This window comes from Lemur catta, chromosome 10, assembly GCF_020740605.2.
Source record: "Lemur catta isolate mLemCat1 chromosome 10, mLemCat1.pri, whole genome shotgun sequence".
In the NCBI taxonomy this organism is placed as follows: Eukaryota; Metazoa; Chordata; class Mammalia; order Primates; family Lemuridae; genus Lemur; species Lemur catta.
Genome location: NC_059137.1, coordinates 60828174 through 60843036, shown reverse-complemented (window position 1 = coordinate 60843036; position 14863 = coordinate 60828174). Strand labels below are relative to the sequence as shown.

The following is a 14863-nucleotide window of genomic DNA, read 5'->3' as shown; positions in this document are numbered from 1 at the left end:
GAGAGAGAAAGAGAGACAGAGATCAAAAGAGAAGTGGTAATCTCTTCTGGGTCTTTGTAGTCAGAAAATAAAAAGGGAAATGGCAAAATGTTAACATTTAGGAAATCTGGGTGAAGGGTATATAAGAATTTTTGTCCTATTCTTGTAAATTTTCTGTAAGTATGTAATTATTTCAAAATAAGTGTTTTTTTAAAAAATTCGCTCATTTTTCATTATTCATAAAGAAGGAATCAGCTACAAATGTTTTCTCAAGCTTGTGTCACTCAGGACCCACATTCCTCTGAAAGTCTTGATCAGCTGGAGAAGGAGGGTGGTAGGATACCTTGACTGACAGTCCTACCAAGACCACATGAATTGGGGAATTAATTGTTCCTCAGAGAATAGACAGAGTGCTGTACCAAAAGAAGGATTATGGATACAAATCCATACCAAACTAAATTAGTGACTACTTGAGCAGTGCAGTGAAAGACCACAAATGTCTGACAGGCCTCCTTTGGGAGGCCAAGGTGGGAGGATTGCTTGAGCCCAGGAGTTTGAGACCAGCCTGAGAAACATAGTGTGATTTCTTCTCTAGAAAAAATTTGAAAATTATCCTGGTGTTGTAGTGCATGCCTATAGTCCCAGCTATTCGGGAGGCTGAGGTGGGAAGGATCACCTGAGCCCAGGAGTTCAAGGCCACAGTGAGCTATGCCTGCATGACTGCTTCCAGCCTGGGTGCCAGGGCCAGATTCTGTGGAAGGAAGGAAGGAAGGAAGGAAAGAAGGAAGGAAGGAAGGAAGGAAGGAAGGAAGGAAGGAAGGAAGGAAGGAAGGAAGGAAGGGAAGAAGGGAGGGAGGGAGGGAGGAAAAAAGGAAGGAAGTTAGTTTTAAGAATAATTCCAGCTTAAATCCCAGGGCTGACTTTCACTAGCTTTGGTCAGCCCAGTTTGGAATTGCATACAGAACTACAATCCCTCACTGCAGCAATGAGGGTTAAAGGGGGAAGGGGAGAAATGGGGAGGAGGTCAGCCCTACCTGAATCACACGGAGTGAAGAGGGATGATTTTCCAAAGGAAAATTCTGGTGCTGTTAACTAAAGAAGGGTCATTGAATGCCACACAGAAAAAAGAACAGATGAGCATTTCACTACATCCCGCAATCCCTGGATCAAGGTTTCTTCCACACCCCCATGCCACCCCCAAATGAGTGGCTATTTGGGTCCTTGCCTTTGGAATCTTGCTGTTAACCAGGGTAAACACTAAAGTTTCGACATACAGTTATCAAATTTTCACTGCAAATTGGCAGAACCATGGACAGCACCCAGGTTTGCATGATAAATTCTCAACATCTGAAGCAGGAAGAAATCTTTGCAATAATATACTAATGCCCTCTAAGTTTACAGATAAAGAAAATAAAGCCCAAAAAGGTTATATATGACTTGTCCAAGGTTATAGAGAGCTGAAGTTCAAATTCAAGTCTTTAAATCCAAGTCCAGGTTTCTTTGCCCTACACCTTGCTGTTTCCCAACATATTACAATGGTATGGGAAAGAAAGCTAAAGAACATTAGTGGACACCTGTTATTTCACCCTTTCCAGCATGCATCTCCTTTTATTTTGGTAAGTGCATCTCCATTTTGAGGAGCTATCTTTTCCTCATCGCAGGGAATATATCTTGCTGTCTTCTAGTCAGTGAGTATTATGTGTTCCAGGTTGGACCAATTAGGTTCTCTCTCTTATGATTTCAAAATGAATGGGGTTGCTCAAGAAAGGACATATAGTTGAAGGTGATACATTCCTTTACTGGCACCCTGAAGTAGTAGAAACTTTGATTTCATATACTCTAGAATTGTACATGCACACACACATACACATACACACATACATACACATATATACCCACACAAACTGCCTTTGTAAATTCTATATTTTCCTATTTTATTTTCCTTAATTTTTGTTTTAGCACTTTCTTATTCTTATTTCTTATTCTTACACCGTTCACCTTCCCAAAACTATCAAGAATTTAGGAGTGCTTAGTGTTTTTCCACTTCACTAAGTAATTTATAACTTTTTCCAGAGTCCTGGGCAGATAGGGCAAAATAGAGTTTAGCTCCAAGATAATAATCAATTTTTCATTATAAAATAGAAATATAAAAAATACTACTCATGATGAGCCTTAAACCTGCCTTTGTGGCATATCCCAAAGTTATTATTCTTTCACATGAGTGAGCCCATAAATTGCTGAGTTCGGATTGATTATATTTAATTCACAGCTACTGTGGAATTGCCTTCCATCTTCTGGTCTTCAGTTATTCAGAGTTCATTTAAAATGTGCCACCACCCTCTTCATAGACAGCCAAATAGTATTCTCTACCAGTTATTGATGGAGAGATTACTGTTAATAATAGAATTATGTGGCTGTAACCTCAGAGGACCTGATAGGAATAAAAGGGCAAGGAAGGAAGGAAGAAAAATAGGCATGTTGCGTATAAAAAGAGCCTCTACTGAGGGTTAAACTGACTTGGGATCTTAGGATTCTAGTTCTATCACTGGCATAAAACAAGTTATCCCAGTTGGATCATAACATTTCTCTGGGTGGATGAAGTTGTCTCTAACACTCCTCCCAAGCCTAATATTGTAGACTTTCTCCAGTCATTTATGCAATTAATTTTTTAAAAAAAACTATATCCTTAATATCTTCATGAAGTGATCAGTAATGGGGTACTCAGGGGTAATGTGTTGGTTGTTTCTTTCCAGATCCTGAAAGTCATACCTCAGAGATATGGTGGGTTCAGTTCTAGACCACCACAATAAAGTGAATATGACAACTAAAGCAAGTCACACAAATGTTTTGGTTTCCCAGTTCATATAAAAGTTATGTTTACACTATAATCTATTAAGTGTGCAATAGCATTATATCTTTGAAAATGTGCATATTTTAATTTTAAAATACTTTATTGCTAAAAAATGCTAACAATTATCTGATCTTTCAGCAAGTCATAATCTTTTTGCTGGTGGAGGGTCTTGCCTCAATGTTAACGGCTGCTGGCTGATAAGGGTGGTGGTTGCTGAGAGGAGCGGTGGCTGTGACAGTTTCTTAAAATAAGACAACAGTGATGCTTGCTGCATCCATTGGCTCTTTCTTTCACAAGAGACTTCTTTGTAGCATGCGATGCTGTTTTGGGGGAAGGGTTCAAAATATTAGGGAGTACAAGATTTCACGGATATCTTGCATAATGCTTAAGCTGGGGCTTTTAGTGTACCTGTCACCAGAATAGTGTTCATTGTACCTGGTAATTAAGTTTTTATATTTCACCATCTTCTACCCTCCCTGCTTCTTGGTTTTCAATGTCCTTTACATCTCTTTGTACCCATGATTTAGCTCCCAATTATTAAAGAGTACATGTGATGTTTGTTTTCCATTCCTGAGATACTTCACTTAGGATAATGGTCTCCAGTTTCAATCTCAGTCACTACAAAAGACACATTGTGGTTTAGAACTAAAAGAAATAATTCTATGCTTCATTTTGGAACCCAGAAAGAGCCCGAATAGCCAAAGCAATCTTAAACAAAAAGAACAAATCTACAGGCATCATATTACCTGACTTCAAATTATACTACAAGGTTATAGTAACCAAAACAGCACAGCACTAGTATCAAAGTAGAGACATAGACCAATGGAACAGAATAGAGAAACCACAAATAAAACCACCTACCTACAATCAACTGATCTTTGACAAAGCAGACACCATACACTGGGGAAAGGAAGACCTACTGAATAAATCGTGCTAGGAAAACTGGATAGCCACACGCAGAAGAATGAAACAGGACCCATATCTCTTGCATATACAAAAGTTAATTTAAAATGGATAAAAGACTTAAATGTAAGGCATGAAACCATAAAGATTCTAGAAGAAATTTCAGGAAAATCCCTATAAGAAAATTTAGGAAAAACTCTTCTAGACATCCTGGTTTCACAGAACTGGTATGAAAATCACATCAAACAAGAGAACATGATGAATGAACTCTGCATATTCTGTAACTTCCTTACAAGCATAGTGGGTTACCATCATGTTCAAAATGGAAGTCCACACCCATGTGGCACTTCTCTAGCCACACTCCCTGGCTGCACCGTGTCCCAAGAAGAAACCAAATACTACAACAAGCGTAGCTGGATATTCAGGCTAGTGCTGGAACTACACATTTTTTCCCCCTGAGTTTAAATATGGGGAGCTCTTAGAAAAATGTTTTGTTAACATCTCATAAAATAGAAAGTAGAAAAAGCCATCCCAAGAGGAGCTTAAAGGAGAAGCAATATAAGGCTGGAAAGAAAAATAAGAAATCATTGGCAAGGAAGGAAAAGAAAGAAGCAAATAAAGAAGTTTTCTTTCCTTTTTTCCTTCTACATGGCTGCCTGTAGTGGGGATTTGTCCTTGCTCTTTCTTTCTAGTTCTGACAAGGTCTTTCAAATCTGAAGTGTTTTTAAAACAAAAAGAAATCTTGAAGAGCTCTAACCCCAGATGAGCCCGATTACTCTTTGGCTGTGTGTTAGGTACTTAAGGAGGCTTATTAATTCTTTGATACCAAAATAGCCCTATCTGAAGAAAGGTGTGAGGGAATTTTGTTCCCATCCACAGAGAGTTAAGAATTTTTAAGGACTGCTAAGATCAGTCTGACTTCTCTGGGAGTTGGAGATGTCCTATCTTATTTTACCAAATGAGGACTTCTCTGACAAATCTCAGAGCCTGAATATATTACTCTTTTTCTGTGATACGCTCACCGTCTAACTGAACCATGCAAATCAAGATAAAAGAGGTTAAAGTCCGAGGCCCCTTTGTTATGACGGGGAGCCCGTTCGTCATCTGTGGCAAATGTATCTTGCTCTTGCTCTGTATTCTCATTTGTGTTGACTTTATAATCATGCTTATTTGTATGTCAGCCTTATATACTCCAGAGTGATGGATAAATTCCCATAATGTTTCTCTTTTTAATATAAATCATCTGTAATTCTTACACAGAGGATACATTTTCCATTTATGACACTTCATCAATTCATCTCACAGAGCCTTAAAAACAGAGTAAAATGTTCACAAACTGGTATTGAAATTAGTAAAAGTATTTTCATCTTTCTTGGTTATGAAATAGATTCCTCACATTTTGAAATGCTCTCTACTCTTTCCTCATCTCTCACCCAGTGTTTACAATGGGTGTGGTAGGTGTTGTCAGGGTCTGGATTCCTTGCTGCCCCTCCTCTCACGCTCCTCCCTCTAGGCAGCTACACATCCCCGCCTCCTTAGCTTCAGGCTTGGTCATGTGACTCACTATGGCCAATGAGACATGAGAGAAAGTACTATGTGTACTTTGGGGCAGAGCTTTAAGAGCCATCATGGCTACCATCTTCCCTTTTCCCTCAGCACAATACTAGCAGTGTCCCAGCTAGGACTACTCCCTCAGCCTGGGTCCTAAAATAAAGACTAAGTGGAGCTGAGCCGACACTGACTCCTGATGGACATATGGCATGAACAAGAAATATGTGTTTGTTGTTGTAAGGCTCGGAGATTTCAGAGGTCATTTATTTTTTTGTTTGTTTGTTTTTGGTTTGGGTTTTTTTGAGACAGAGTCTCACTTTGCTGTCCTGGGTAGAGTGCAATGGTGTGATCATAGCTCACTGCAACCTCAAACTCCTGGGCTCAAATGATCCTCCTGGCTCAGCCTCCCAAGTACCTGGGACAGCAGGTGGGCACCACCACACCCAGCTAATTTTTTCTAGTTTTGGTAGAGACAGGTCTCACTCTTGTTCAGGCTGGTCTTGAACTCCTGGCCCTGGCCTCCCAGAGAGTTAGGATTATAGTTGTGAGCCACTGTGCTGGGCCCAGAGGTCATTTGTTACTGCAGCATAACTTAGCCTGACAGTGAGAAAGTGCTTTAAAGATTCTTTCAGATTTATGTTTACATAGTATAAACTTTATAATAATTGATAACAACTGTAAGAGGACCTCCAAATTTTCTGGGCTCCTAATTTTCTGGCACAATTGAGAAGAATGAGAATAGCAACAAGAATACGCCAAGTGACTTGGCAAATTTATGTTACAAATCAATAATTCTCAGATTATTTCTGTCCATGGACTGTGTTGTTAGATTATGTTAAACTTAAGTCAATAAAAGGACTCCCCAGAGCTGCAGGGGTCTTGTCCTTTCATAAGAGGAACACTCAGAGCACACTGACCAGACCAGTCTATTCAAAGTATGGTCTGCACAGTTTTTCCACCAGTCTACAATAAAATAAGCCCAGAAATTAGGAGTGTTTAGATACTCTTATAGAAATTTGACATTTCCAGAACATCCAAGCTCAAGATTAGAGGAGTTGTCTTGTTGAATGAAGTAAAGAGATCAGTTTTAGTGCTGTCAGACTGTGAGTCACGTGGCACAAACTGTATTGTAGGATTCTACCACAGATCAGAGACGAAGAAGAAGAAGAAGAAGGAGAAGGAGAAGGAGAAGGAGAAGGAGAAGGAGAAGGAGAAGGAGAAGGGGAAGGGGAAGGGGAAGGGGAAGGGGAAGGGGAAGGGGAAGGGGAAGGAGAAGGAGGAGAAGAAGAAGAAGAAGAAAGAAGAAAAAGAGAGAAGAAAGAAGGACAAGAAACAGCAACAGCAGCCTGGTCCTTCACAACCAATAGTTTGAAAAACATTAGCCTAGAATCTGCTTGAAGGTCATCAATATAACTATTGCACTTGAGGGGAAACCTAACATATTAACAGGACCTAAAGGACACAGGAATACTTTATTTAAAATTGAACCATTTTCTTGGGGAAATCTATTTGTGTACTATCTTCCCAGCAATTTTCTGTCCCACTGGAGATTTACAAAGGCAAAGGGATCCAATAGCATTGCTTAGTTACCAATTGTATGTAGAGTACTGTACAGACTGTTCTTGGGTTACCAAATAACTGTGTCACGGAACTCAGTGAGTATGTTGTTCTCTTAGAAGCAATTTTACTAATGATGGGGAGAGTCCTAGCCTATAAAAGTTGACCTAATCTAAAAACTAGCTGAACTGTATCATTTTCTATACTAACCTGACTTCTAGATCTCCGGAACAGGAATTAAGGTAATAGAGTGACAAGGAGGGGAAAAAGAGAAAATGTTAAACTATGCTAAACTTTTTTTGGGGGGAACTCTCTCACCCTCCTGTATTATTTCTCCTCTGTCTCTCCATGACCTCCCAACCAACCCTCTCTCCTCTTATGCTACCCAGTCCCCTAAAATATACTAGTCATCAAAATTATTTCTTTCCCTTTCTTTTAATGTAGGCAATTTTAGGTATCAAGGAAATAAACAGACTGATTAGATTAATTTAAGTGTTTAAAGTGTGTAAACACTTTAATCCTCCTAGAGATATCTGCCTTTAATCCTCCTAGAGATATCTGCCTTTTTAGGAGAACATCCTTATTTTAACCCAAATAAACCTCAAATGGGAAGTCCAAGGAAGAGAAAAGAAAATGTTTGGGAAAATAGATGAAAATGTTCTAGGTCAAGGATGCAGGGTGCCTTTTGTCTGAGTCACTGTCTCCCAATCAATTCCTACTTTTCACAGTTTTCTCCATTTTTCTATTTTTTACATATAATTTCCAAGTTTTTTTTATAGCAACATTCAGCACTAAGAGTGGAGGTGATCATTGGTAGGAAGGAGCCATTTGTATATAAGGTGTAGGTCCAGGACAGCTTGCACGAGTGAGAACTAGGGAGGAAATACAAAAACCCTTGGAAGAAAAAATATTTGTAACGTCATAGATGCTGCAAGTTGAAAGAAACATCAGAGATGATCCAACCCAGTGTGTCCTAAATTGTGGTGCATGAGATGCCTTTAGGGGGTACGCTGGCAAATCATTAAACAAAATGGAATTACATAATGAAGAAATCACTCCATTTTTTATTCTTTTTCACATTTTTTAAAATTATACCAAGAACAATAGTTCAGCTTATGTTGGCTTTGAAGCCTCTCTAACTGTTGTTTATTTTAACAGAGAGCAGGCCTGGGGCTCAGAGTCTTCAATAGGCAATGGTGTATTTGTAACATTTAACAGAATTGTTTTGTTTTCACTAATTTTATTTTTACCATGATTTTGACAAGTGTTACTGATTTTCAATTTGTAATAGTGATATTAAGTTTCTTTTAAAATGCGTTCATTTAAGAAAAAGAAAATGAATGCAAAGCGAATCTTAGGTAAAAAGGGCTTTTGTCATGAGTGGCACATGTAGGGCAACTCAATTGGTCTTCGTGCAAAATCGACATCAAGAGATTTTGGAAACATAATTGTTTGGTAGTTGGGCAGCTGGTGATTGTTGGTCCTGACACATTTACTCGTCCAAATAAGAGAATGCAGTTCTATGTCCTTTAATGATGGGAATAGATCATCAGGTGATTCCATACACAAGCCTAGGTGGTATGGCCTACTATACACCTAGGCTCTGTGGTATAGTCTACTGCTCCTAGGCTGCAGACCTGTACAGCATGTTGCTGTATTGCATGCTTTGGGAAGTTGTGGCACAACAGTGAGTATTTGTGTATCTAAACATAGAAAAGGTACAGCAAAAGACAAAAAAGAAAAATCTTAGGTAAATAATATAAGTGGCAGATAGATGTGGAAAAGAATTATGAAGGTTGTACGCAAAATATTGAAGCCAGGAAACACTGACCTAACCTGAATGAACTTCACACCTGAGTTTAAAACTAATGCAGGAGATATGTGCAAATGTAAGAAGAAAACCCCCCAAATGTTAAGATAAAACACAAACCTGTAATAGGTAGCTGGTGTAGTTAATGCCTCTTGAGCAGATACATTTTCATAAGCTATAAAGGGATATGACCACACGGTTAGAGATAACAAATTTCAATTACATATCTCTTAGGAAACTCTGCCTATATTTGCACACTCAACCTACAGCATTACCAGGGGGCAGCACAAGGCCTGAGGGACGAAGTGTCTGCCCTAGGCCAGAGCAGCAGCTGAGAAGAGAGCAAAAGCGTTCTTCAAAAGTGAAGGTGAAATAAAGACATTCCCAGAAGAAGAAAAAAGAAATTTCTTGTCAGGAGACCTGTACTACAAGAAATACTAAAGGGGATTCTTCAGCAAAAAGTAAAATGATCCCAGGCGCAAATACAGAGTGTAAGAAGAAATTAAGAGCATCAGAAAAGGCAAATACATGTGAAAAACACTAGTACTACTATTAATACTAATTCTGTCTTGAGGGGCTTTAGAGTTATGTAAAATTAAAATGCAAGACAACGTATACACAAGGGTAAATGGAGCTTATATGTTCTAAGGTTCTAGCAATATGTGTTAAATACTAATTTATATTAGACATTAATAACTCAAGACTAAATGTAATAATCTCCAGTGTAACCACTAAAGAAATAGTTAAGAAGTATATAAACAATAAGTTGTTTAGAATAATTACAAAATGCTTAATTAATCCAAAAGGAGGCAAGTGATAAAAAAAAGGGAAAAAGAAGCATAAAACAGGTAGAAAAATACTAAGTTGCTATAAACCCAAATATATTAGTAATTGGATTAAACATAAATGAGTTAAATATACCAATGTAAAAACTAAGATTTTCAGCATGAAAATAAAACCAAAAGCCAACTGTTTCCTGCTTTCAAGAGACAGGCATTAAATAATGACACAGAAGTTTTTATTAAAAGTATGGAAAATGATACATCATGCAAATACTAATTAAAATAAAGGTGATACAACTATACTAATATTAGACAAAGAAGACTTTTAGATAAGAAGCATTACTAAAGATTGAGTGGTATTTCACAAAGAGAAAATGGTCAATATATCACAAGATTATAACTATTCTAAAGTTGTATGCATCTAACAGTACAGCTTTGAAGTATATAAAACAAAAATTGACAGCACTAAAAAAGAAATAGATAAATCCAAACTAAAATACGGGATTTTTAACATATATTTCTCAGTAACTTAAAGAACAAGCATGGAAAAATCAATAAAGATATAGAAGATCTGAATGACCTGGTTGACAAACTTGACATAATTAACCTACATAAAACACAGAACAAAACAATGAAAGAATATTTTTGTTTTCAAGGTCATAGGGAACATTTATTATTAACATTGGCTATATAGTGGACCATAAAACAAGAAACAATAAATTTCAAATATTATAATCATTTAGAATATGTTTTACGAATCCAGTGGAAATGAGTTAGAAAATAATAACAAAACAGATATCTAGAGAATTCTTCCAAATATTTAAAGGGGAGGAAAAAAGAACAAATTTTACACAAATTCTTCTGGGGCCAGGGGAAAGAGTGTACACTTCTTAGCTTACTTGATGACACCTACACAACCTTTATATCAAAATCTAATAAAGCACTTTATAACAAAGTAAAATAAGGCTGGGTGTGGTGGCTCACACTTGTAATCCCAGCACTTTGGGAGGCCAAGGTGGGAGCATCACTTGAGGCCAGAAGTTCTAGACCAGCCTGGGCAACATAGTAAGACCCTGTCTCTACAAAAAACAAAAAAGGAAGAAAGAAAGAATATTGTACAAAAAATGATCACTGGAGCATAAATGTTGTAATTTAGAAAAAAGGGTGTGGTCAGAGGTGCCTTTATAAAGGGAGTGGCTTAAAAGATTTAGTTAGCTAGAGGGGTATAGCCTGCTAAGCAGCTGCCTACCCAGTATTCATTTTCCATTTCTTACTTATTACATTAAAACAAACAAACCAAAAAATGCTTATTTTATCTGGGGCAGCAATCTGCATAGTTGACTCCACTTCCGAGCCCTCCTCATAGCTAGCTGTGTGACCAGGTAGCTAGGTGCTCTCTGGCAAATTTTAAGCAGAAATGCTGTATGGGGTCTACAAAAAATATCCTAAAAGGTAGCAGACTCACCTGGGCAGTGCAACCACTTTACCTTTTCCCACTTCTTCCTTTCAACTGTCTGGCATGTGGACATGATGCCTGGTGCTCCATCAGCCACTTTGGACCATGAGGCTACTCACTAAGATAGCAGAGCAGAGAGGAAGAAGGAGCATGGGACACTGATAGTCATGGAGCTTCCACACATACCCTAGGCTGCCTGCCTTTGGACTTCTTTTCCTAAGAGAAAAATAGGCCCTTACACATATCATAATATGCATATGATCCTAGTGCTAGTTAGTTTAGGCAGATAGCAGAACTTTCTATGCAGGTATAAAAACTAGATATTAATTTATTGATGTGTTGGCTCAAACCAGCTCACAAGAACCAACTGTTAAATTTTCAGGAACATCTCTGAGCTGGTTGTTAAACACTTTCATTTAAAAAATTAAATTATAAGCTTGGTGTCTGCCTATAGTCTCAGCTACTCTGTAGACTGAGACAGGAGGATCCCTTGAGCCAGGAGTTTGAGGCAGCCTGGGAAACATAGGGAGACCCTCGTCCCTTAAAAAAAAATCAAAACAAATTATATAAACATAAAGCTAAATAAGTTACATTTAAAACAAAGGTAATATACTCAGGAGGCTGAGGTAGGAGGTTCACTTAAAACCAGGAGTTCCAGCCAGCCTGGGCAACATAGCAAAACCCCGTCTCAAAATAAAAATACAAACCACAATGAGATAAAAACAAAGGTAATAAATAATCAAAACTCACTACTTTGTGATTATTTTGACTACCTTTTATGACTTGAGATTATTTGCATGTGTTCTGCCTGTATGGTAGAAAACACTACGTAATGGTGTGTTACCTCTTTCTAACTCCACAGTCAATAATTTGGTAATTCGAAATTGGCCACGGTGGGAGTATTTCACCATGGAATTTGGCAAGGATTACATATCAGAGTTGTGATGGGTTTTTTAGGGGGAGGGGAGGGGTTGTTTCCAGAGAGTTTTTGGTAAACACTCACCAGAGCATTATTGAGTGAGGTCAGTGCTATTTCTTGTTGTATTATTTATAATAGCATAATGCTAGAAACAAACCAGATGTCCATCACTAGTGAGCTTGTTGAATAAACTACGGATATAGCCACACAGTGTAGTATTCTGCAGCACAGCAAAGGAATGAGGAAGATTTCTTTATAATAAGACCTACACAGAGGAGTATTAAGTAGAAAAGGAATAAGGAAGATTTCTATATTATGATATTGAGTAAGTACCAGGGTGTATTGTTCAACAAAAAAGCGAGTACAAGACAGGGCTTGTAAACTGCCACTTTGTGTACAAGGAAGGGGAATGTGAATATAAATATTTGTTTATATTTTCTAAAAAGAAGCAACAGAAGGATATGCCAATCACTAATAATTGATTAACTAATTGTTACCTACAGTGGGAGGGAGGGTAGTAAAAGAGAGGGCATGGAGATTAAAGTGTGAATTCTCTGCGCTACTGTTTGATAGTTTTGACTGAACTATACGAGTGTTTTACATAACTTAAAAATTGTTAAATTTTTAAAAAAAAAAATTTCTGAAATTTGAAAACAAATAGATGAATGTGATACTAACTGCATATCAAATTGATGGAATAACCACACAGGGAAAAGAATTATTTCAAGTGACTTTTAAATACAGTAATTGTATCTCTCTAGTGGTGTATATCCTGGGGCCAAAAGAACCACAAAGAAATCTTAAACTTCATTCCGTGGTCTTATTAGTGGAAGTAATATGGATCTTGTGGTTTTTATTTTAACTATTATATGTATATTATAGGATTATGAAATAAGTACTTAAATTAATGTTTTTAAGAACAAAGATTTTCAAAGTAAGGAGAAGAGAAACACAAGAATAAAATGTTAAAAGTTCATTTAAAATCTTGTTAATTCAAATTTTAAATTTCAATTGGTTCATCCCATTAGAATGGCTGTTATTTAAAAAGACAGAATTTTAAAAACCATAAAATAACAGATATTGGTGAGGATGTGGAGAAACTGGAACTCCTGGGCATTGCTGGTGGGAGTGTAAAATTGCTGCTGCTGTGGAAAACTGTGCTGTGGCACCTCAAAAAATTAACTATGGAATTACCATATGCTCCAGTAATTTAACTTCTGGATATATGCCCAAAGAATTCAAAGCAGGAACTCAAATAGATATTTTACCCCCATGTACACAGCATCATTATTCACAATAGCCAAAAGGTGGAGGCAACCTTAGTGTCCATCAACCAATGAATGGATAAACAAAATGTGTTAAATACATAAAATGGAATATTATTCAGCCTTAAAAAGGAAGAAACTTCTGACACATAATTCAACATGGATGAAGTTAAAGGACATCATGCCAAGTGAAATAAGCCAGTCACAAAAGAACAAATATTCATAGATACAGAAAGTAGAATGTTGGCTGCTGGGAGCTGGCCTGACGGGTAGGAGGTGGGAAATAGGGAGTTAGTGGTTAATGGGCATGGAGTTTTAGCCTAGAAAGATAAAAACGTTCTGCGGATGGATGGTGGTGACAGTTGCAGAACAATATGAATGTACTTAATGCCACAAAACTGCACACTTAAAAATGGTTAAAATGGCAAAATTCATTATGCATATTACATCATAATTTAAAAACTGCATTGGAAATAACAGTATAAATGTATTATTTATTTGTCTCTTACTATGAAGTACATATTTCTGAGCTCTGTCCACTCAAAAGGCCTAGAAACAATGACAACTTCTTAACAATGAGCCCCCTATCACCAAGATTATAGTTTCTAAATACTATTCCCCATGAAAAGAAACCTGAACCCTTTGGAGAAATGGCTGATTCCAAATCCAGGGCAAGGAATATTAATCCACAAGATGGTCTTGGGACATCTTGCTGAGACAGAAAACAAAGACACCACTGAAGACAAATCATTGTTGGAAAAATACAGGAGACAAAAGAAGAGGCTCCCATTGGCCAAAGATGGGACAATTTGAACATGGAGAAGAATCATGACTGTAACTGATTGGAACACATAAATCTATCCAGAGCACATGTAAATCCATGGTGTTCATAATACTTAAAACAAAACAAAAACCTGAGCAATCACCAATGGAAGTTGCTAGTGTACTAAGTCATTATTGAGAAAGACAAATAAAGGAAAAGAATTAAGCATTCATCCTGCTTTTTCTGTATAAAATGTATTTCAGGGTAACCAAAAAGTTGATTCCAGTGAATGTATTCAGAAGGAATGATAAAATTAGAATGAATGAAATAAAACAGTCTTAAACAACCACCACCAACACATGCTAAAACCACACGTGAAAGGTCCATGGTGAATTCTTCACAGTTGAATCAAGCTGACAACATCAGAATCCACTGTTCCTAGCATTACCAAATTTCAAACCTCTAGATCTAATTACCAGCTTATAGGATATATTGGGGATAAAGAAACAAATTAATTGCTACCATGAGGAAGCAGTCAGCCAAATCCAGAATGTGGGAAATCTTGCAGGAAAAATGACCCAGAGCCTTTAACAAATAAATGAAACGTAGGAGATCTGTTGTAGAATAAATGGGACTTAGTAAAACTTAACCAAATATAATGTGTGGACTTATTAATATTTAGATCTTGGTGTACAGAGCATTGTCCTTTGTGTACCTGGTTGCACCTTGTTCTGAGGGCCTTTGTGGTTGCAATCGGCTGCTGGGAAGATGTATTCTGTCCTCTCTCTTGGACTTGGCTAGAGCCCAGGGGCATTTACCCATGGCCTCATCCTAACTTCAGTTATTGCTAATGACAAATATGCGAGTCTATGCATCAGGCCAGTTGACACAGATTCCCCCCAGATTCTAAGGAGGGTCACCTTGCCCAGCCACGACCATCCTATGGCTCTCTACTCAGCATCCTTGCCTCCAGTTACCAAAGGTGTTGGGAAATGAAATCTCAGAGCTTCTCTCAGCCTGACCACAC

The 14863-nt window shown here is 37.6% G+C and overlaps 1 non-coding gene across 1 annotated transcript; it reads left to right on the top strand.

The window, feature by feature from the left end:
- Positions 1-8201: 8201 nt before the first annotated feature.
- Positions 8202-8335, top strand: LOC123646790. Its single transcript, XR_006738040.1, has one exon. It is a non-coding gene; the product is annotated as a U11 spliceosomal RNA (small nuclear RNA).
- The last annotated feature ends 6528 nt before the right edge of the window (positions 8336-14863 follow it).